This window comes from Meleagris gallopavo, chromosome 4 (genome assembly GCF_000146605.3).
Source record: "Meleagris gallopavo isolate NT-WF06-2002-E0010 breed Aviagen turkey brand Nicholas breeding stock chromosome 4, Turkey_5.1, whole genome shotgun sequence".
NCBI lineage: Eukaryota > Metazoa > Chordata > Aves > Galliformes > Phasianidae > Meleagris > Meleagris gallopavo.
In genome coordinates, this window is record NC_015014.2 from 39,079,806 (window position 1) to 39,104,159 (window position 24,354).

Genomic DNA, 24,354 nt, shown 5'->3' on the forward strand with positions numbered 1-24,354 from the left:
CGGCTCCGCGCAGGCCGGGCCGCCCCGATCCGCACGCGGAGGGCGAGGGGAGCCGCCTGCCCGCGTGCTGAGGGCGGCTCGGGGCACGGAGTTACGTAAGGCGGCCCTGGGACCTCTCGCCGCCCGCGGCCGGTGTGACGGAGGCGGTCGGGGTAACGCGTTGGGAAGGTTATGCTGCGGTCCCTGTCCGCTGTTGGGGAAAGACGTAAGGATCTTCGTGTCGCTCCGGCTGCGAGGAAGAGCGTTACTCGTGCCTCCGAATGCAGCCATGTTACCTCTGTCTTTTTTTTTTTTTCCTCTCTCTAAATGTTGTAAATTAAGTAGTTTCGCACCGATCGCCACTTGGATGGAGCTTCCAGCGAATCCCGTGTGAACCCAGGGAGCGCAGCGTTTCATTGCCTTTTCAGAGCGCTCGCTGGCTTTCTCCTCGCTTCCCCACCTCCTCCTCTTTGCACGCGCAGTACGGCGCCCAGCAGCCACCATCAGGTTCCCCACACAGCTGGCTGCAGTGTGGGCGCTGGGGCAGGGGTGGCTCCGCCGGCCTGCGCGGCGCTGCGCTCCGGGCCGTGGATGCCAAGGGCGAGGAGCTGTGTGTGCTTTGCAGATTGGGCAGGGGGCTGGCAGTGCCTGACTTCGGTTCAGGGCTTTGACATCAGCACTTCCTGCAGCCTCAGGTGCTGCACTGTTTAGTTTCTTTTTGCAGATCACGCACATCTTTCCCTTTCAACTAGAAGTTTCCATGGAAGAAGCACTTGCAGTGCCTCAGTTTTCCTGGTTGTGAAATGGGATAGATACTTGTTTGCTTCCTTTAAAGCGATGGAGAACTCCTGGCAGATGGAAGCTGGAACAGGAGGAGAGCTGTCAGATTTGCTCAGAATAAGGAACAACTCTTAACAGGGTAGCAAAGGCCTCTTTTCATGCATGGAGATGCCAGGATTTAGTGAGAATATATTTCCTGTCTCTGTTCACAAAGTCAGGCTGGTAATCCGAGTGTTCTGGTCAAAGTACAGATGTGACCAACTCTATTTTGTCTCCCCCCCAAACAAAAACTTCATAGTGTTAGCTAAAACCTCTTCAGAAAAGCTTATGCAGAATTAATGCAGCACTCTGTTTTAGATGAGACTACGTCTCAGCTGCAGTCAAGTTTGAAAACAGCTTGAGGATCTGCTCCAGCCTGCTATATAAGTAAGAGTCATTAGAGTGTTTTCAGGAAGACTGAATTTTTCTCTAGAATTTGTCATCACCCGTCCATAACTGACCAGAGGTTGCTCGTGCCCACTCCTTCAAATGTTGGAGCCTGGCTTTGTTGCCCTTAATAAGAATCCAGGCAAACTACAGCTTCTGCAGCAGCTCTTGTTGCTCCAAAGAGCAAAGACTGAAATCAGTTTCACCTTGGCTAGCAGCTAACTATGCCTTCTGCTGTTCAAGATCTATGTTCAAGCTCATACGATCAATGCAATAGCTTCCCCCATTCTGCTTATAGCATTCTTTTGGGTACTGCATCGCATAACAGCTGCAAATCCTTAGAACTGAAGTGAGAATGAATATTTGCAGTGTTTAATTTGTACTTCCTATGGCTTGCACTACATTCCATAAATCATGCTCAACAAACAGGCATTTGTAGCAGAGTGCAGTAATGCTTTACAGTTAAATGTATGCTCTATTCTGTGTTCAAAAAGGCAGGCTTAGTATTAGCTGATCTGTATACTGGTGATATAAGATGGAAAGCCGAGTAAGTATATTTTAATTCCGGTCAAAAGATTTCTGCCACTAAAAATATTTGTGTATATATGGATCTGCATTATCTTTGCTGTAGAGAAATCTCTCTGCTGCCACTTCAGCCCCAAGTGTGTATTCCTCTGAAGTCATTCTCATAGCAGTCATTTCCTCCTAGAAGACTGTGGCTTCTTCTCATAAATATCGGTTCTTCTCAAAATTGTCACTTTTGTTGCTTGTACTTATGTAGTTTTTGAAGTCACGTACACGGAATGGCACAGTTTCAACAACATTCATCTCTTAGCTTTGTGAGACAAGTTGCTGAAGTGCTCCTAGTAGCAAAACACTGAGTACTTGAGACAACGTGTGCTATGCTTCTATTTTTGTAAGAACAATTTCAGGTTTTTACTTTTCAGTTGCTGATGTCACGCCTCAATTTCCTGATGAATAGCCCCTTTCTCTGGTCAGTTTTCATCTTTTAACTTCCAAAACCACAACCTGCATGCTCTGTCATGAACTCCTCGTGGCCAGGCAGGTTTTACTGTTTTCAGGCAGCAGTCATTCCACAAACGCGAATCTGTAAGATAAATCAGTGTTATGCATTGACTACTCAATGCACTGGCCCCAAAAGATGGAGAAGCATAATTTGTGAGAGTTCATATACTGAACAGAAATACGGATTACACACAAAGTTATTTTTATGGTACATATCAGTTGCAGATTGAAATATAGATGTTATGATCAATAGCAGTGGAAGCTCATGAAAAACATTCTTGCATTTCAAAGCACCAGTTGTGTTAGCAAGAAATGGAAGGTGGCCTCTGTCCTGACGAAGCTTAACATGTTCCTGAGTGCTTAGCTGGGCAACAAACCGTGAAAGCAACCTGCCAGTTGCACAAGGAGGTTGGGGAACCTCTTAGATTCTCTTAGCAATACCTAGCACTAATATCATGGTGATGGGATGCAGGAGATACACAGGCTATAATGTAAATGGCTACTGTGCATTTATTTACAATTGTCAGAACAAAGGCTTACGTTCCCCCTCTCCTCCCAGGGCACTACATTTCTGCTCCTACTTTCCTTACAGAATTACTGCAGTTGTCAAGCTTTTTGGCCAGCCTGGTGGCTATGAACTCCAGATCAGAATGTCACAAGCCACCGCCTGTATTATTCGTGATATTGGCTCACTCAGTGAAGATGGCAGAAGGGAGTGAATATTCAGGCATGGCTGTGTGCAGTACCACTTTTGGGAAGATGGGAATAAACCTATGTGGTTTTTGTGAATAATCAGTAGCCTCACATACGAGAGGAATGAAAAAGTCGTCCTCCTTGAAAACAATTCTGCTAGTTTTCTTACAAGAGATGCGAGTCACCTTCATAGATTGCTTGTAAAAGTGATATATTTATTGCCCCAAAAGGTAATTTTTAATTATTTTAAAGCTTTTGCAAAAACAGTGGGACTTCATATAATGCTAGCATAATAGTTGTACCCAGCAGCAATACACTAGTTTAAGCCAGTGTGAGTGAGATGTATTAGCTAAAGACAAGACTGCATTTGGCAAAAACCTTGTCTTGAAAACACAAAGGCAGAAAAAACTGATTTTAGGCTATCTCTCTGTTTCTTTCTCAAATAATGTTCCTCAGAGTATGCAGCCAGAGAGGTTAGGTTAGTTCTGACTGCTCTACCTTAACAAATACTGTTGTGATCTTTTGTTATTACATAAGATGAAAAACAATCAATTTTGTCTCCTGCTTTAGGTTAAAGGCTTCATTCAAAAGTATGTTTTCTAAGAGCAGAATATGCAGTGGTAGCTGTGTAGTCAAAATAAAAGTGGGAAGACAAAGGGCAAAAGAACAGATGAAAACTGAAGGAAACAAAGTACTGATAATGAAAATGGGAAAGCTACCGAGACAAGAATAGAAAGAACAAAAATCCCTTAAAGGAAATTTGTGGAGGAAGAGAAGTACTAGAAGCGAAGGAAAGATGGGGTAAGGGATGAATGAACAACAGAAAACAGGAATGTCAGAAGGAAATTAGGAGCTCTCTTCCTGATCCACTCCCAACTCCCCGTTTAATAAAATTGCTTGGGTATGAAAGATGTAGATAAAATCAGAGCATTTTTACCCTCTTTCTTTGTAATTCATTCTGGCTGCAGCTGACAATCCTTGAGAAGATTCATTATAATTCTCAGCCTTCCTCAAGTAAAGCTGATCTATTTCTGGAAGTTCTGAGAACTTAATTATTTATGAATATGTAAATGATAAATAAATATGCGATTAACATAAACTAACATTTGTTCAATAAAGGACAGAATAATGTTGTCACCATTTGACATGAGAGAAAGCTCTGATATTCCATCTGTGGCACCCGACCAGGAGGTTGGGTATGGTCCTTAACTCTGTTGCAGGATGCAGGTTGAGTGTTAGGGACATTAATTGGTGACCTAATTACTTACGTAAGAGAAAACCCACTTTCTCCTGCTGACAAGTTCACCCAGGTCTCTGTGTTAACGAGAAATATTCCATCTGTCTTTATGCTGTTGTACATATTATGTTTAAGACAGTATCTCACTTCCAGATTAAAATTGATTAGTAACTACATATAAACTTCTGAAAATTGAAATCTTATGTGCCTTCTCCAGCTACTGGTGAAATTTTTTAATGACTGTTTGAATGTTAATTAGGCAAGGAGCTTTTCCTATGAAGGAGTTTTGTCCTTGCAGTGAAGCTGCTACATATAATCTCACAGGGCCTCTTCTTGTTAAATGTGGTCTAGAAACTTGTTTCTGTTTACAAATTTTAATGATAGCAACCAGATGGAATTGGTTTTGGTAGTGTAAGATGATTGTAAAAAAACAACAGCAACACAGATTTTTGATCACTGAAGTTCTACTTACTCCAAAAAATAGCTGATACATTTTAGAATTTTCATGTGCTCTAGATATGCCTAACTGAATTTGTAAACTCTCTGAAACAAATGGCTTTGGTTCAAGGAGCTTCAAAGCTGTGCACACAGCCTGGTGACATTTGTTCAGTCTGAGAGTCACAGTTCCGCTTTAGGGAGCTTTGAAGTTGTGCAGAAACCCTGGTGATCTCAGCCCACTCTTAAGCTGTAGTTCAAGAAGATTACAGGCTCAGCAGACACCCAGTAGAATTTGTCAAATCTATAAACCAAATAACTGCCATTCACTTACTTTCAGGTGGAGGATGGGGTTTAGTGAAGAATTCTTTGAGACCTGCAAATAAATACACAGTGCACATTAACTATTTGCTTAAGTACGTGACTCAGAAATGTCCCTGACTTGAAACACTTTCAGATATTTCTTAGAAGAATTTGAAAAGATGTATCAGGAAATAAACATCTGTGTGTATGTGTCTGTTGCAGCTGGAATTCAAAACGTATAAGTAGAGGAAAAAGTAGATGTCTATCTGAAATTGTGTTAAAATTTGCAACCTAAAATGAATAAAATGAGGGCATTTCAAGCTTTGCATCTCTAGGTTAGACAAACCTATTACAGAGATTACATTTACACATTCAAAAATCAGGAGAAAAACCCATTCTTTTGCAAAGGAAATATTTTACTTGACCCCTTTTAATATTTAGTCCTATTTTCCTCATATTTCAAATCCCTTAACAAACTTACTGCTTTCTAATTATGTATTATGGGAATATCTGAGCCATAGGTTGGTTCTGAGCTTTTGTTAAAACACCAAATCATTCCTTCTGTGAGTGATAGCTCTGTCAGATTCATTATAGTTAATCACAGTTGCATACATTCATCAGATGGTTTTGGCCTCTGATATTTGCCAGCCTGACAGTCACAATCAATTCGGAAGAAATTTGCCAAATTTGTTTGTTAATTTTTGCATTAATTTTTTGTTTACATTTCCTGTCAGTTGATTTGGATTTGGCAAGCCATGTCAATATCTGATTAAGTGCAGTTAAGCAGGTGTTTAAGGTCACGTGGTGAATAAGCAGCCTATCTTTCAGCCTTATCTCCTTTGCTTTTGCAAATATACTTGGGAGTAAGACTGGAAAGAGAGAAACGTGAGTGAGAGAGATGGAGACTGAATAAGAAGGCCCAGGCTGGAAGAGACCAGCTTAATGGCAGGATGTACAGCATGATGAGGATTGAACAGAACTTTGGAGAAATTTGCTGGGGCTGCCAATAGCTGTAGGGAACAACAGGCCTTTGTTGATACTTGAGGAGTCTGTGCCCATTGTTAGCTTCCTCTGTTTTTACGGCACTCCTGGTACATTAATGTGAGAGCATAGGGACACAAAACCTACAGTTAAAAACCTCTCCTCACTGAATTCTTCACCTTTCACTGAATGCCTTTCTCTCTACTGTATCCCAGTCCAAAAATAACCGCACATGTAACAGTATTAATCCTTCCCTCATCATATCTTAAAGGAAGGAGGGGGGCTGCAAAGAAAACTCTCATAAACAGCACGTTACAAACTCCCATTTGCCCATAACTATATCCAGACCAGGAACTAGAACTGCCTTGTACTGTATGGATTAACACTATGTCAGTGTTTTGTAGATGGAAGCTTAAAATTTTTCTAGCTTGAGCACAAATACAGCCAGACATGAAAGAGGAGCACCTGCAAGGCTGTGGTCTCCAGGTTCAGTGGAGCGTTTGGCTGAGGTGAGCACGGTGCTGAGTGCGGCCTGCTGTCTGTCAGCCAGGAACTGCTCTTGAGCGCATATTTAGAAACGTTTCCTGTCTGTGGTGTTGTACCAGTCTCATGACATGACAATCAGCATTTCTAGCCTTAGAAGCAACCTTACAAGTACATGTCACTATTTCAGGGCTAGTAGCACTTCTGTGAGTTCATGCCTGTATCCCTTCTTTGTTGAGAAACCCAAGATGATCTCAATTTGCAGCTCCCAGTGCCCTGCAGGCAAAACTGAGTTCAGCACTGCCAAATAGCTCCTTGTGCTGCATGAAGGCTCTGGAACGATTTCCTTAAATCAAAATGCTGTTTTATCTTGACAGCAGGAACAAAGCATGCAAAGAGAAAAGGGCTTTAAAACCAAAGCAGGAGTGTACACATCTTCCTTATCCAAATCTTCCCTGTCCACAGAATGTTTAACTTACACCTGCTGGGCCTCTGGAGGAACTGACTGAAGTCAGTCTTCTGAGCCTGGTGTACGTAGAAATAGCATCTTCAAAGTTGTGGCCCCTTCTCCAGGCATACCCCTTTCTGAGAATTTTAAGAGGAAATGCAGGGAATTAACATAATCATCAGGAGGAGCGACACAGCAATGAGTTGTTTTGGGGATATTTCATGCTTGCCCCCACCTCCTTCTTAAGTAACAAGTAGCCATGATGCTTCCTCCTTTCACTCCCATCTCTCCTATTTTTATGCATTGAATCAATTTTAGGATCAGGCTTTAGTTCTACCAGGGGGGGAGGGGGAGGGGGGAAAGCAAACTACAACAGAAAATTGGCCTCTGAAGGCATTTGCTTTAAAAACATTTGCTATGATTAAATGAATATAGAAATACATTTAATAGGCTTTATATACAAATATATTTGCTCTTACCCTGCAAAACCTGTTGAGCCTTTGTTCCTGGATTTCCTTAGAGAGTGATACAGACATACTGACTCCCGCCACATGAAATTTGGATGAAAGCAGAGAAATGGTGGAGTTTGAGAGCAAGATATGCAACATATCCATAAAGAATGGCTGACAGAAACCAAGGAAATTCAGTTGTTCTTTGTTGGTGGTGGTGCTGTTGTTTTAAACAATTGCTATCAAATTCCATCATTCTGTTTACAGCAGGATAGTACTTCAGTTAAATCAGAGATACTAATCATTAAGTTTGCATGCAGCAGTGCCCAAACTGCTGTGTAATTTCCAGGCAAAAACTACATTTCTCTATCTAACGCTATTATGTCTTCATTTTCTTCAAGTCATTTCTTTTTTTTTTTTTTAACCTAAGAATCATTTCTTACTCTTCCCACTCTCTTCCACAGCCATTCTATTCCTTCAGTCCTTTGCTAAGCCCTTTATTTCATTGCCCAGTTTTCTGTAACATCTTCCTCCTCTTGCCTCCTCCAGTTGTCTGTTCTTTTCTGTCTTTCCTTCCATCTCCCACTCTCTCTTCTTCTGGTTCTGTCCTTATTAATTATCTGACAGCTTCTTCCTTCGTACCCATTCCACTATCTTTGTTAGAGAAAGAATTGAAAAACTGTTGTTCCACTTTCTAATTTTCAAAAGCAGAAGGTTTTTGGTTTTTATTTTCTAAAATATCAGCTAGTTAAAACTAGTATAAAATCAGTTTTTAGTTTTGCCTAATGTACAATAAGCAAGACTGCGTGAAGGAATGTATCTTGTAGGAAAGAAACAGCCCAGGATTAGGTCCTACTCATGTAAATGCTATTTATACAGCATTCTTGTACCCACACAAAGCCCACACTGAGCACCACTGAAGTCACCGGGATCCTGCTTTTCTGACACAGCTATAATGGGCCTCAAACTATAGGGTTTGGGTGAAACTGTGCAAAATAGCATGTACTGTCCCATAGAAATACACTTATGGCTCTCCAACTTATGCAGTTGGGAGGATGGAAATGTTAGACATTGGGCTAATTTTGAGAAGCACTGTTCAAATGTCTTTTATTGGTAAGTATGATACTATGCTGGTGTATAACATGTGAAGAAAAGAAGAAAGAGCATATTCTGTGCTGAAAAAGATGATCCGTTGAACTCTTTTTTTCTTAAAAATTGATGGAATTGTACAGCTTATAGTAATTTGTTATTTCAAAGAAGAAACCAATTTAACATGAAGAGAACATTAGAACATCATCCTGTAAAAGGGATAGTAAGCATGATATCATAAGCTATTAATATACATAAAGTTCTATCTTGTAACAGCATAGGAAAAAAGAAAAAAATATGTTTCAGAAATGTATTTTGCAGCCATTAGATAGTGTCTTTTGGTATTTTCTGATATTCTCAGAAAATGTTAGGAATCCCTCTCTCTAAGACTTACACACATTATGCTTCTAATGCCACATTAGAATGTGGATACTTACTGTTCCATGGACAAGAATGCTGTAGGAGGAACAAAAAACGATTCAATGAACTTCTTCAGAATGCATCATCATCCCAGAAATGATCTGAAGTGCTTGTTTATCTTTATGAAGGCTATAACTTCTCCTTTTACAAGGAGAGTGAAGGCATCAGAGTTTCTGTTTCTGGCTTTTAAGAATAAGGTAGAATTTAAGATTTCTTGTACAGTCTCTGAAAGAGTTCTCCTGTGAATGTAAAATTTGAGTTCTGTGCATGTACCCACTTCGAAACAGATGGCTGGGGGAAAAAATGCCCTAGATAATACAGCACTTTATGTTAGCAAGAGAGGCCTGTTTTGTTCTGCTTTTTGCTGTTGCTGTAGTTTTCTTTTTCAAAATGTTTATTAAGGTGTCTTTCTGATACTAGATAGCTCTTGTGATAAAAAGCAACAGATGTGAGCTTCTGGATTACTTTTAGCATACTCAGATTCTGAACAGTTCACTGCGTTCAGGCATCACAGCAAACAAGGTGTCAGTCAGAAGCCAGCACACTTCAGCAACTTTTAAACTGCTTGCTTTTCTAAAATCAGAAATGGTCATCAACAAAACAGAACTTTGGCTGTACATAGAGAACTTTTTCTGAAAGCTGATTAATAGGCACATTTTATGAAATTACTTAAGATTTGGCAGGTTGTTTGAAAAACGGCCTTTTCTGTTGGACCCTTTTTATCTTAAAAATAAGTAGACGAGACTATTGTGATTATTATTTTTCTCCCCATTATCAGAAATATATTTCTTACAATCAGAAATACGCTGAGGAGCCTGGAGGCAGATTAAGTTTGGACTGCATTTGGGGTTGCAGAGATTTAACTTTTAGATCAAATATCAGATATCAAAATTGAAAATTTGGGAAATCTTGCAAGCTCCCTCCTGATATTTCCCCATTATTTCTCCCTAGACCCTTGCTCTTCTTGCAAAAGCAGCCACTGTGTCAAAATAGGCCCCTTCTGATTTTGGTCAACAGTTTAGAATGAAAATACAGCAGCAATTTTTGTTTAAACACTTGGTGGTTGGACTTGCAGAGAACATTCAGAATAGGTGATTACTGTATTCATATAACATTACCAGGTTCTGTACTTCTTACTCTTTGATCACAAAGCATGTGTCGAACTTCAGTGTTTATTTCTAATACCTTAAGGATGCAAGTCCAAGTATAGAAGGCAAATTCTGCTTGTTTACATGAGTTTAGTATTATTCCACTCTGTACCCATGGAACTAGTTTGTCCCCAAAGTCAGCATATCATTTGAATCTTTTCATTAGAGATGTTTCTGCTGCTTCATCTAATACAACCTGAGGGTAATGTAAATCCATCAGGCAAAGAAGTCTGGTTGCTCTGACGTGAAAGGTCTGCATGCTCAATGCAGAACTTCTAAAATTGCATTAATTTAATGAAAATAAAGCTTTTTTTTTCCTGTGCTGAGACATGACATCTTTAAATGTAATACAGCAAACTACCAAATAACGTTTTTAAGTGCGTATTGTAGGTTTAAATGGTATTGCATTGCAGTGCTTTAACTGACCTGGTTGCAGAGCATTTAGAAAAGGTAATCCATTGAAACAAGCTTTGCCACTAAAGCCTCCGTGTAGTCAGATTATGGCCTCAGTTCCTATTGCCCTGTATTATGCATAAAGTGACTGCAAATTTGATTTAAATGGTTACTGGGCCTAAATTGTAGCTTTTATATCCTGCCTGAGCATAAACGACCATAGGATAATGGGCAATAAAGTGATGGGTAATAAAATGATGCCCATAGTGCCTTCATATCTGAGATGCCTTGAGGAAGTCTTGTTTTTAGATTCTTGTCCTGCTTTAGTAGAATTAATGGTTAAAGGTCTGCATAGAGTTTTGGGGGCTGCGGTGACTCACAACTGTGGAAGCCAAAAAAAAGCTGCAGATATTCAGTGTGCTGAAGAATTTGTGGCACCAGAGAATTAGGAGTTGCATTCTCAAAAGGCTGTAGTCACTTCAGTGCATCATGGGATCAGACACAGGTCTGAAGAAATCTGACCTTCCATGCATTAGAGGGAAAAGGTAGACGCGCTGGCCATGGGTGAAATTAACAGTCCTGGGCTCTAGCATTAAAAGATTCCTCTTCAGAGGGATTTATAAACACTAATTCATTAAAATAGATTCTCATGCAAGACTTACAAGTGAACGGATTGTAGAAGGCTGCTTTTGACCCAGATAGGGACACAGGAAATAAATGACAACTGCTTAGTTGATTTCTATCATGAACTCTGAAATATGAAGGAAAACAAATAGCCTAAGAAACAAAACATGTAGTGTTCAAAAGAGATATTGGTTCAATACTTATGACAAAGTTTGCTCCCAAAATGTGTTTTTCAGTGTGGCAGTGTGGCCATTAAGAGAGGTATCAATGTGCAAATGTCATAATGACTGTTAGAATTAATAGCAGAATTGTCAGGTCTGAAGGCCTGCGTGCAGTCCACAACTCTTTAGTTACCTCAAGACTTAAGGCTTATGGGTATTGTCATAATTATGTCATTATATTCACATCAACTCCTAACAATTAACATGTTGCAAAATTTCAATAGCATTAATACATTTTTGTAGTTCTACTAGTAAACAATTCACAGAATTGCCTCTGTAATAGGCAAGCTCCCTTTGTGTATTTGTGTCATGTATACTTATGTATAACTCCTCACAAATTCTGCTATTTTTTTTTAAACAGTCACATTCTAAATTGTTTTTCACATTTTAAGTTATAGAAAAAAAATATATTTCTTTTTCCAAGAATTCAAATCTTGCTAAAATAAATAAGACTCATTCTGGCTATTTTTTTCTGTATTTACAACCGAAGAGGACAATGAAAAGAAGTCCACCTGGCCCATTCATCAATGTTGTGCTCAGATCCTTCTGGAATAATATGAAGAACTTAATCAAGGTCATTTATTGTACACTCATACTCTACACTGTATTTTTTCCAATGGAAGGACCTACCCTCCATGATATTTTATAGTTGTACTGTCAGTCTCCTCATATGTAGGAACTCAGGCATCACAAAAAATACATATACTCCTGAGTAAATGCAAGACAAGAATCTCATAATAATATATAACAATATGTTGTTAAGAGAAAGGAAATAATTTTATACATACATATGAATCCTCTCTTATCCATGACTGAGCCCAACACTGTAGAACAAAAAGATGCTTGTCTGTTTAAAAAGAAGGGGAAAAGATCTGTTACCTAAGAGTTAGACAGCAGGAATAGTCAGATCAAGATTTTTCCAGTCTGCACTCTGCTAATTTATAGCAAGATGAAGCAGTCAACGGTTCTGTCACACAGCAAAACAGACTTACCTATAATAAGGATGTCCTACTTGGATGCTCTGTTAGGAAGCCTGTAGTAGAAACAGTGAAGATGTTTGAGCTGAAATTTGAACAGATTCACAGACTTGTAGAAGGAAAACAAAACTGTCATTTGGAAGGATTTTGAGTAAAGGCTGTAAGGATTTTGGAGAAGGCCAGTGCTATAACCGGGTCAACTATGATTTTATGTAGTTACATCTTGAAGTCTCCATAGTCTTTGTGTCTTCACTTTAGGTAGCTGCAGGGCCACTACTCAATCACTTTCATCCTTCTCTTTGGCAGAGTGAGGAAGACCTCCTCCCCTAGCCTCACTTTTGCACATCACATGCTCTGGGAACAGATTCATCTTTGGAGCCCTGTCCTACACTTTCTCCAGTTTCTCAGCATCATTCTCAACCTGGGACATCCAGAGCCAGGTGAAGAATTTTGGGATGTGCAAGTTCTTACCAGGCATCAAGCAGAGACTTGATCTGCTGGCCACGTTCCTAATATAGCCATAATGCTGTTTGATTTATTTGCATTGAGAACACGCTGCTGGCTCATGTTTTAATTGGCCTCCACTGTAATCCCCTGGGTGTTTTCAGCAGGGCTGGTCCTCAGCCAGTCAGCTCTCAGCCTTTCCCAGTGTGTGGGATTGTTCTGTCTTAAGTGCAGATCTTGGTCCTTAAACTTGCTGAAGGAGACTTCTGGCCATCCAATCCCCAAGTTTCTGAAGGTGCCTCTGGATTGCTATTTGTTGTGTCAGCTGATCCCCCAGTTTAGCACTGTCTGCAAAAGATTAGCACTGTTCAAATGCATGTCTACTGCTATACTGTTTTCAAACAAAAAAACCCCACACTTAAAATCTGCAATTTGTCCAGCCCAAATAGAGCAGTGTAGGCTCACATTCAATTTTTTTATACTATAAAATAAGGCAATGATAAACACTTCTTATTTGTGACTCTAGAATAGCAGAAAAATGATTACATACTTGAAAAAATGGGAATATTTGTTAGACTAGCATCTGCAGTTGCAAGTGAACATGAATTATTGGTAATCACTTAATGCAAGTGAGTAGAGGATGACAAACCTTGATTTGTAGACACCCAACTGACTGAAGTCTGCAGAATAACACTAATGATGAAATATGGGTTCTCAGTGTAGCCTAAATGGGATGTCAGCTTTTTCTTTTCTACTTTACTTACTTAACTGGTGAGAAGTGCAGAGAGAATGACTTGCAGTAGCAATTCATGGGAAACCATTGGTCCAGATTTCCAGTCATCCTGCTGAGAGCCTTACTGAGCTTGCCACAGCTCCCATCTTGCCTACATGCCCACTTTTCTTTCCAGCTAATCAGGGCAGAACACATAACTTGAGTTTCTTTCACATGGAATATGATAAGTCAGAACATGCACTTTGAAGCTCTCTTTCCAGGTTAGTCATAACACAAATCCTGGCCCATACTTGACTTAACTGTAGAGTCTGCTACAGTTAAGCCCCTATCTAATTTAGGTTAATTTACCCAACACGTTTTGCCTTTTTACCTGTAGTTTTTTGTGTTAAGCTTAGATAATTTTTTTAATCAAGCTAGAACAAAAGAAGGCTTTTTCAAGATAGATGAGACTACACTAGCAGTGTTACCTGTTAGCATCTACCACTATTTCTATTCCTCTACAGCACAGTGTACACCTGAATAGGATGATCACAGCTTTTGCTCAACTAAATGAGGGAATAATCCATTTTGACAGTGGCATTTAATACTTCTCTAGTGGGGCATAGACTGCACTATTTTAAGGTATTATCACAGTGCATTCTACACACAGGGAAGACATGCTTCACTGTAAAAGGGTGGCAGTGCACAGGGCATGCTTTTCCTGGGATAGTGTAGATTCTTCAGTGCTGGTGGAGCTTATTAATTCTCTCTTTCTGGGTCTTCATGTAAGCTTTTCCTTGCAGCATTCAAACTAAGATTACAGATGGGAAGTGCTGACAAAGAATAGGGGAGTGCTCAGTCTGAGAATGCCAGCCACATAGATGAGACACAGAAGGAGCTATGCGTGCCATGCTATCTGCTGTATATACAGGAGATTTAAAATTACCAGCAGCCATCAAACTACTACTCTTTGTGCCTGCCTATTCAAGTGGGAATGGAGAAAGGAGAAAAAAAAAACCTCTTTATCCTGTAGCTGAAACATTAGCAATTTTCCTGATAAGTATTGCTTTAATGATCAATTGCTGGCTGTATTAATTAATATTACCACAGTAACTTTCTATATGAGGCTTTTGGGTATTAGTAAAATGGAGAGGAAGAATATTAAAACTGATAATGTATATGTTTTTTTTATTATAAGCAGCTTCTGGAAGTAAATGAAGTATGGCTACCAACAAAGTATCACTGATTTATGCCTGCTGATACAGAAGCATCCTGGTCTTTTCCTCTCATTTCATTAAAACCTCAGCATGTCAGTGGTGGTTAAAAATGACAGTAGCTTTTGGCACATGCACAAATCTGCACATTTACTCCATGAGCTGTGTCTGTAAGCTTTCCCATATAATATGACCACTTCTGAAATATTTTCTCCACTTTTTCTTTCTTCTACTTTCAAGGGACCAATTGTAATTGACAAAAAAGCCAAAACAAAACAAAGCAAACCAAAACAAAACAAAAAACAAAAACCCATAATTGGAGAATGTAATAGGAGAGATTGTTTCCTCAGCTGTCATCTCTTTGCACTGTTGCAGCAGTGGCTGGCATCTGTGGGAGTTCTATATGCTGACCAATTAGAATTCCCTCCACACAAAAACTGTATACATATGCTATAGAGAAGATTGTGAAGGTCCTTGATGTTGCTGCAAGATGCTTCCAGGAGAAGGGGCTAAGGCACATTGTTAGAGTTGTTCAGACAACTGCCTTACTGTTGCAAAGCTTCCTATGTGTCTCTTGACTGCCAGGCAGTGTGTAAGTAACTCCCCACTACACTGAGTTATGCAGAAATCCCTGTGACATGCAGGAACTGGTCAGGAAATCACCTCTGCCTCTCAGTCTTGCTGGGTTTTGGCTTCTGTTCTCTGCTTCTTTGCCTTCTGAACTAGCACTGTATCTCAGCCATAACAGTAAAAAGATTGGCAGTCCATCAGTAGCTCAGTCCTTTAAGTGTCTGTTTTGAGTAGTTTACTGACTCTGTAGAGCAGTCTAACAGTACAGCTGCATTTAACAGGGATGCAATGCTCTGAAGTGTTCTTTGAAAGTGGCATAAAATAACATGGATATTGGGAAATATGGCAATGGACATTTTTTGTAGACTCGTGGTTAGGAATGGACTGCATTACGCATATGCTCTGGATTTTAGGTGCTAGTTCCCAGTATGGCATTCAGAAATCAGAGGCAGCTGTTTTGGCTCTCTAAACAGTGCCTGCAGAGTTCAGAGTAGGATCAACTACCGCTCAGCAGGAAGACACTCATAACTAACATGCATACCTCTATTCTATTCAGCATAATTTCCACCTCAGGCCAAGGGCATGGAGTTATTTGAGAGATGGGTACCTGCATCTTTTCAATGAAAGTCTGAGCCTTTGTTACTCCTCCTTTTCAAATGTGAATGAAGGAAGAGGCATTACTTCCTTCACCTTCCTTGAGATGGGCTGCAAACCTCAGTAGTCTTTTGATTCACACATATATGAAAGAAAAGAAGAAAAAAAGGAGAGTAGTCCAGTTCTTTTCTCTGCCTGAACCCAGAGCTCTGCCATGAAACAACAAGATCCTTGGTATGCTTCTGTGAAATTGTATGCAGGGGACAAGACTGAATTTGGTTTATTTTAGTGTTTACGTTAACGTGTAAAATGCACTTTCACTTTATTGTCATTTACTTTCTGTTGGATGCTAGTATTTTCGCTAGAATTTCCTTTGTGGTCTGTGAGTATGGGGCACATTGTGGCATGGGGCCAAGAGGACTTACTTCTTAGAGATCTCTATCAGGCTAGTGCATGGATTTGGCTATGGAGCTGCCTGAGAGGGTGAGAAGAATTGTGGATTTGGGCTGAAGGTTAAATTTCTCCAGAATTTGGTGACAGGTGAATGGGACCATTGGAAGTAGGCTTCCTAGAGTCTTTTCTGTCTATACATGTAATGTTATTCTTTCCCCTCTGTGATTTAAGGGCTGGTCAAGATCTGCTTGGTCATCAGAGGAATAGATATCTTTGGAGCAATACCGAATGTTCTTCATTTGGGGGGCATGGTATTTGCAGCTGTGCAGCACTGGCACAGGCTGCCCAGAAAAGTTGTGGATGCCCCATCTCTGGAGGCATTCAAGGCCAGGTTGGATGGGATCCTCGGCAGTTTGATCTAGTGGCTGGCAACCCTGCCTGCAGCAGGGAGATTGGAACTAGGTGATCTTTGAGGTCCCTTACAACCCAAGCCATTCTATAATTTTATATATCTAGTTGCCAAAGAACTTTGCATCCCTTGTGAAACATATACCAAGGACCTGTTTGTGGTTTTTATCTCTCTAAGCTCTGCCCTTCCTTCCTGAGGCCTGCAGATTGCACAGAGAGCCTGCTTCCTTCCAGCTGCTGTCAGTGGCTCTTTACTTAGGTTAAGGGATGGTTATTATGCAGTGAAACACAGCACTACTCCACTTCTCTGCAATACACTCAGATCCTGCTTGCAGAGGCAACAAACTACTTTCAATTTAAGATAAGAAGAGGCATTTTGCAGAAATCTTTTGTCTTCTAAAAATATATTTCTTTGGAGAAAAGAAGAAATCTTGGTTGCTTTTTTTTTTTTTTTAATTGAGCTTCTTACAGATGTGTCTTATAAGACATTTCACTTCCTTTTGGGATATTGGCTGTATACAGCTGAATACAGGTTGCAGAATGGACAGTTAATAACTTAATTAAGAGACATGAGATTTAAGACATATGAAGTACCTTTTCTTTCAGAGATTTATTTTTCCTGATTAGCCCTGTCATACTGTCTTGCTCCAAAACCATATTTTCAGTGGATACATATTGCATCTTCTCATTCATTCAGATGTTCATTGAAATGTTTTGAAATAATCCTTGAGGCTTATAAAATTTGGATGATGATTTACCCAGCTGTGCATACGTGCCTTAATGTGCAGCCTCAGAACATCAGTATCATGTTTACTGCTCTGTCACTGTTGTATAATTTTTACTACATAAAGCTCTTAAATGCTGTGCAAAGGTTAACGATCACTTATAACTGCAGTAATCATGCAGAATACTTGTGGGTTTTGTGGAAATATTTCTTTTAAATCTGCTATATTAAGCATTTTGCTCACCGATTTAATTTTGCCATCTGATTCATCTCCAGGTTTGTGTCAGCCTTACGTGAAAACTTGGTTGAATCCTTTTCCTCTAGAGAGTATCTGAGCTATCAGAGTATCAGTGCAGTGCTTTATTGATGCTGTATATCCTCTGCATTCCTGAGTGAGAACAAATGACTGCATTAATAGATACATATTTATAGCTAGTGGGATTAACCACAGATGCCTATTAATCTTGGTCACACCAGATTTAAGGTGATATGTGATACCTTTAAAAACAAACTTTGGAGTACATTTTGGCCCTAAAAGCTTCTCGATGAGTGATCGAATTCTAAACATTCAAAAGCCAGTTATAAATGACTCAGGGCTCCAGTCTTTGATTTACAATATGTGGGCACCACAGTCTGCCTGCAAGTACATATTGTTTATTTGGGGCCACCATAGCCAGTAATTTGTGCTAAACCACTAAATTGCATCACACCACTAATGGCATCACACCATTTCATCAGCCAATTACCAGCACTTTCCAGGACTGACTTGTTTTCCTTTGTATTCTTCATTAACTTTAGAAAATATTAAGGTCCTTTTTCTCTGAAGCATGAGGAACCTATCGCATTTTATCAGCCCCTTCTGTGGTTGAAAGAAATTTTTGAATTATAAGTTTTAACAATTGGGTTTTTAAGAGGAAAGGCTATTCTTATGTTCATTCTTTTCTTGTGATAAAAATGTTTTACCAAGAGCAACTTAATAGGAAAATACAGACAAGCACTTTTGAACTGTAAGACATTTGTAAATAGAGGTCTTTAAAGTCACCTATTAAATTTGCAACCTACATCTTCCTAACAAACTGTCAAAGAACAATCGCACAAGTAGATCAGTTTGTAGAAAACTTACAGGAGCTTACAGGAGCGTAGCTGCACAGTGCAATGCTTCATTATCTTTTATTTTAGAAGCAGTTTAATCTTATTTCTATTTGCTTATGTTTTATTTTACCGGTGAAATATATGTATTACAGATCTACAGAAAGTGTAAAAAAACAGGATACAAAGTGGCCTTTATAACTTCACCAGGCTAAATATTTACTCTCCTTGTTGAGGTTTGGCTAAAGCACTCTGTGTGAACCCTCAGTCTTTCAGTTTCCATTTCCTGGTTCTGTGTCAGGCATCAGAGGTTTTTCATGGAGCTAACATGCAAAGAGAACAGCACAGACGTCATGATAGCAAGTGCCAAGGAGAAGCTCAGATCAATAGCTGAAGGAAGGGAAAATGCTTTGCTGGAATACTCTGATCAATCTTGAATTTAACACCTGCAGCTTGAAAATCCAGCATACAATACAACTTTTTAGCTCGGAAAATGACTGGGAAATACAAATCTATGTATTTTAAAGTTTTTAAAGGACTTACGGTTTAGAAAAATGCTCAGGATCCAAACTTTCTTCTAGGATGGTGAGCATTTGTAGGCTAATACCCTCTGTATCAGTAATCACATGCAAAAGTACTATAGCAAAACAAAGAAAATATATTAATAGGTTAAAATTTAAGATCTCTGACTATGAGTACCAAAGCAGATCACGTTGATTGTTAATTTTCAACAACAACCTCAGTTTAAGATGTGAAGACATCTCTAAAAATGTAGCGCTGAGTAATTACAGAACATGTAGAAAGATCATTATGCCCTGCCATTCAGTCTCTGATAGCCTTTCCTTAAAGCCTCAGAGCATTTCCTAGATGAGTCACTGTTCTACCACCTCTTTGGCTGTTTTATTTTCTCACTCTGTATTTCTCAAATCCCAGACCAGAGTCTAGTGGAGCAGTGAGTATTGCTTTACTTGTCTCTTGACTGGATGTTGCGCTCAAGTGGATGGCCAAGATTACATCTGCCAGTCTTGCAATGTTTTGAGTCCTCCTCAACCATCCACTGGAACAGGTTGCCCCAGGAGGTTGTGAATGCCCCATCCCTGGCTGTATTCAAGGCCAGGCTGGATGTGGCTCTGGGCAGCCTGCTGTAGTGGTTGGCAACTGCCCACGGTAAGGGGGTTGAATGTAGATGATCTTTGAGGTTCTTTTCAACGCCGGCCATTCTATGATTCTATGATTCAGCTATTGCTATGATTATTTTACTAGTTCTTTCGTGTTGAAGTCTGTATATCAGGCCAGGCAGCTCAGTTTTGTGTATGGATGGTGCATACAACCTTATCGGTTGTACTCAGAACATCACATGAAAAAGCAGGTCACTAGGAATAAGAGAGGTCAAGCAGTGCTAACTCTGAAGCTAGATCAGGTGGCTCAAAATTTCTATTTACTTTTTTTTTCTCTCAAGCCAATTTTGTTTTTCCAACATAGATTTGAATATAGATTTCAATGCATAATTTATTTTTCACTATTAAATGCACATATTTTAGCACAGTGATGAAGGAATAAATCAATAACCAATTTCTGCACTAAAAGATCTGCACTTAATGCATACTGAGTGCAGTACTCATCTGTTGCTGAAATCTCTCTTGCTTCAGAGTGAGATTTGTTTCCCCCATGAAGATATCTGTCACAGGACAGACATTTGTTTAACCTGCTGCCTACTGTGACATTTTTACTACCATACTCCCATTCCGTTGGCCTCGAGCAGGCTGAGCAGTCTTATTATGTTCACATTTTTAGAACAGCCATGAACCAGGTCTTCACTTTCACTTTTGTTTTGCCTAAAAAGGAAATCAGAGCAGCAGTAGACTGAACAATCCTAAATGTTAGAAAAAATACATAAACCCAACCAACAACCCAAAGCAAAAACTCAGCAGTTTACTTTCAAGGGTAGTTTCAAGCTTACATGCAAGTAAACTTGTTAGAACCTAGCCATCTGTAATATGTTATTAGGTGTGTATCTGACAAAAAAAGAAAAAAAAAGGAGCGGATAAATAAAAAAGCTGTCAAATGACTCTTGAACATTCAAATGGCTCAAAGGCTCTTTGTGTGGTAATGTTGGCACAGCTCCAAAGTGACCAGATGGAATTTTGTTAACACTCAACAGGTCAAGGGCTGAGATTTTGTTTTCAGCTTACTATATTTGAAAAGCTTACACAAAATGTGTCGGGGAGCTTAATATTTTTTGCTACTATGCAAAATTACACATATACCTTCCCATAATACAAGTACATTGGCAGTTTCAGAGGTTGTCACTTCTGTAAGGTGGGTAAGAATAGAGATGTGAGAGGCATTTGTTATTTTTGAAACTGATGGCAATTAAAAGAAAGAAAATGAATACATATTCCTGTTAAGATTAGTCAATTTTAAGAGTTGTTTTTATTTACACTGTTAGTGATTTTGTTAGAAACAATTTAGAAACAGACTTTGTAATAAACAGGCAAAGCCTGTATTTTTGTAAGAGATAACAAAAAGCTTGGTTTCTGTTATCAGTTATCACTAGCAGTAGTGGTGTTATTTTCATTGAAAGACACTGGTGAAGATATAAAATCGCATGATTTCTGTGAGTCCCTTCTTCTGGTATCATCATGGCTTTACTGTCATAAGGAATATCTGAAAACTGAAAATTGGCATTGTTTCTAGGAAAGCTCTCAGGATGGCTTTTAAACTAGACAACAACAACAACAACAACAAAGGAAGAAACAAAATCTCTGGCACACCGTGGATGCACTGTTTGCCTTTTAAGTCCCTCATTTCCATATTGAAGGCTTTCAGGGAGCCCACGAAAGGGAGAAGCATGTTGTTTTACAGATTAGTATTTCATAACCGACTTCTTAGAGTAGCTGAGGCTTCAAAAAGAAGATAATGCAGCATCGAATCAGAGTTAGCAATATTAGTTTTGAGCCCAGGTATCATATTCAGGCAAAATTTTCACTGTGGATAGAATAAGATGAGCCTGGGGCCTTTGCATAAAATCTGTTCCTATATTTGTTCAATAACTCAAACTAATGCCATAAATGTAACTATGACAGACACTGTACTGATTGTATAATTTATATGTACTTACTTGCATAGCGTAGGCCAAAGGTCAGATCTGGAGCTTGTTGAAGTTAATAAGAGTTTTTCTTGGCTTCTTCAAATACTGGAACATTGTATCCTCAGGCTTGCACTGTCCAATTTTCATTTATTTATTTAATGCTCAGGTTCTGTTTATAAAATAAATGGAGGAGAAGATGATAGGCCAAGTATTTTTAAAAGGAGAACAAATAATTTATTAAAAAACTAACAGTAGATTAACTTCGCTGTATAGATGAGAGATGAATACTTACAATCTAAATCCTGCATTAACTCATGTGAATATCTATTCACCTAACTTCAGTGTTATCTGTGTTATTTTGCTGTTTAACAATCCCTAGTGTGTACAGAAATTGGAAAAGTGTGGAAAATTGGGAGCCCCATTAAATTATACAAATAAAAAAATCAGTGTTTGTTTTAATGCATCAGGGAAATAATTTGAAGGAAAATTGAAAAACATTTTCCAGGAAGTGTTTTCCTCTTGCTTAACATTTGCCATTTATACTCAGTTAACTTGAGTCAACATTAGGATCAAAGCTTTTAGAGTAGGTGCAAGCAGAGAAGGTTATAGTCATACCGTAATCTGTGGAGATAAACCACTTAAATATTGTCTTTATGAAAGTTTTTAAAAATGGAGAAGGGTAAGATCCTCTATCCAGTATGGTGACTCTGAAGAAATGAACTGTGGTACGCATGAATTTATGAAGTGAATATATTTATAAAAATTCATGTGAACATGTGGGAATTAAGCTGGCGTACACAGAGGAAAACTGCATATTTTTTTCTATAATTTTGGCTAATCTTGACACAGCACATCACTTAGGATAAAAGAGGCATCTTACCTGCTTTATTTCCAATTTAGAACACAACAGTTAATAAATCCACTGAAGGGATTCAGGTTTGCTTGTAGATGATGATGTGCATTTCTGTCCGGTGAAAAATTAAAAAGCCTTTGTTTAACAAAGGTCCTAGTTAGTATTTTATGTTCATGCCCTTCACATCTCCTGTGTTTTGGTTGTGTGGAAGATCAGGCACCCGGAATAATAAATGATATGAAAAGAAAATGTGCAGTTATTGGTCAAATAAATGGTTTTTTTAAGAAATTGGTAGCCATCTTGTATATCATTTTTTTTATTCTGTTCCTACTAGTAGAGTACCAGAAAATATCTTTTCATAAACTTACAACTGTATGTCTTCATTAATTGAAATAAGTATTTTTTCTAACATTAGCTGATACTCAAATGAAATTTTATTACCAATTCTCTGTATTGAACAATATATTTCTGTTTTATTTGTGAAAAGATCTATTTCATTTTCTTATTGGAAATGTTTTAATCACAACTTTTAAGGGCTTTTGTGTTTTCAAACACCATACACTTCAATAAAGTTGTAATACAGTTCCTCTAGGTCTTCAGTGTTTCATTATGAAGTATAAAGATACCTAAATCTGCATCACATTATCTTTGGGAAGGAACAAAAATCTTCCAGCATCCTTTCAAGTCTTCTGAAGAGTCTGTTGTGTTATCTTGCCTTTTGCAAGTCAGGACTTGCGTAAGAAGGAAAAGATCATTGGCATACAGAAATCAAATTACAGCAGCTACTGGTCAATGTAAATATGTTTGTAATAATATTGCATTAATTAAAAGGTTTGACCCTTTTAGTTCTACTTACATGCAAAGGTGTATGTTTCTTACATCTTTTGGGGCATGTTATTGAAGGAATTCAGAGGTTAAAAAAAAAAAAGCAGCCTTTTTCATGTAGAATTGCTGCAAAATTCTGAATTGGCAAGAGATTGCAAGTGAACAAGTACTGGCTGGAGCTGTTTTGTTTAGGTTTCTATCCTGGTTTTGAATACAAACTAAGTAGTTGCTAGCTTATATAGGCTGACCTGATAATTATCAAAAATCATTAGGTAGCTTGCTGCACAGGTGGCAATGAGCCATACTGTATCAGTACTGTCAGGTAATAAAAATGAAGCTCTATGAGAGATTGAGGTGTCAGAAGAACAGACGCTGAAGGAAACGGATAAGTGAAAGAGTAACAAGTCTTTAAGACCAGATGGTATATATCCAAGATTCAGAAAGTGTTTAAGAATGAAGCAGCTGAACTGTTGTCAAAAATAGGCAATCTTATTAAAATTAGCCACTATGCTAGAAAAGTAGAGCAAACGTACTTAAGTTAAAAGCAGGTTACAGCACAAGCCCTGAAAGTAATGATCTATCAGTATTTCCTTAGTACTAGTAGAATTGGTTGGGAAAAAAAAACTTTAACCCATCTGTGCACATGGTAGAACAGAGAAAAGCAAGCAGGATTTCTGTTTTAAATTTAACAACAACAAACTACTCCTGGATTAGGAAGTCCAGATTCATGGATTTAGGTACTAATCTTGGCTTAGGGCCAGGGTCAGCCTCAGGATCTGTTCAGCATCAAAAATGCAGCTGATAACACAGGAATTACCTTTCTCACTGTGGTAAAAGTCATTCCCAGATTGTTAGGTGGAAACAGATGGCCAGCAAAATCCAAGCACAGCTGGGGAGATCTTTTCCTGGTGAACTGGAGCACTGAGGCACGATGTGACACTGCCATATAGCCTCTCTGTAGCCTGGTGCATGATACCATGAGTTGAGGCAGCTATTTTTGACAGTGCACAGTAGTGTATGTCAGGAAAAACAATAGACAGGGCAGGGATGGGATGGCACAAGTGGCATGCTCCCAGTTTCTAGTAATCTGTGGACTGGGAACTTCCTAATCCAGAATTTCTATGCATATTTTAGTATTAATAGTCATGCATGGATTTTAGTTTCTTCATGAAAAAAATTCTCATTGAATAAATTAAATGAACCTGTTTACAGTTCCAGCCTCATAACAGTTCCACAGTTTAATTACATGTAGTGTGAAAATATACATTCTCCTTCAAGCTTATTGCTTAATGATTTCATTTTGGTATTCTAGTAGTTGTGTTAGG

At 38.9% G+C, this 24,354-nt stretch overlaps 1 long non-coding RNA gene across 1 annotated transcript; it reads right to left on the reverse strand.

Annotated features, from left to right (window-relative positions):
• Positions 1-10,617: 10,617 nt before the first annotated feature.
• On the reverse strand, positions 10,618-22,318 carry LOC116216570. Its single transcript, XR_004159627.1, has 9 exons — positions 22,232-22,318; positions 21,382-21,520; positions 19,977-20,095; positions 18,804-18,897; positions 17,416-17,559; positions 12,584-12,904; positions 12,128-12,168; positions 11,924-11,982; positions 10,618-11,041 (listed from the first exon to the last, which is right to left on the reverse strand). It is a non-coding gene; the product is annotated as an uncharacterized LOC116216570 (long non-coding RNA).
• Between the last annotated feature and the right edge of the window lie 2,036 nt (positions 22,319-24,354).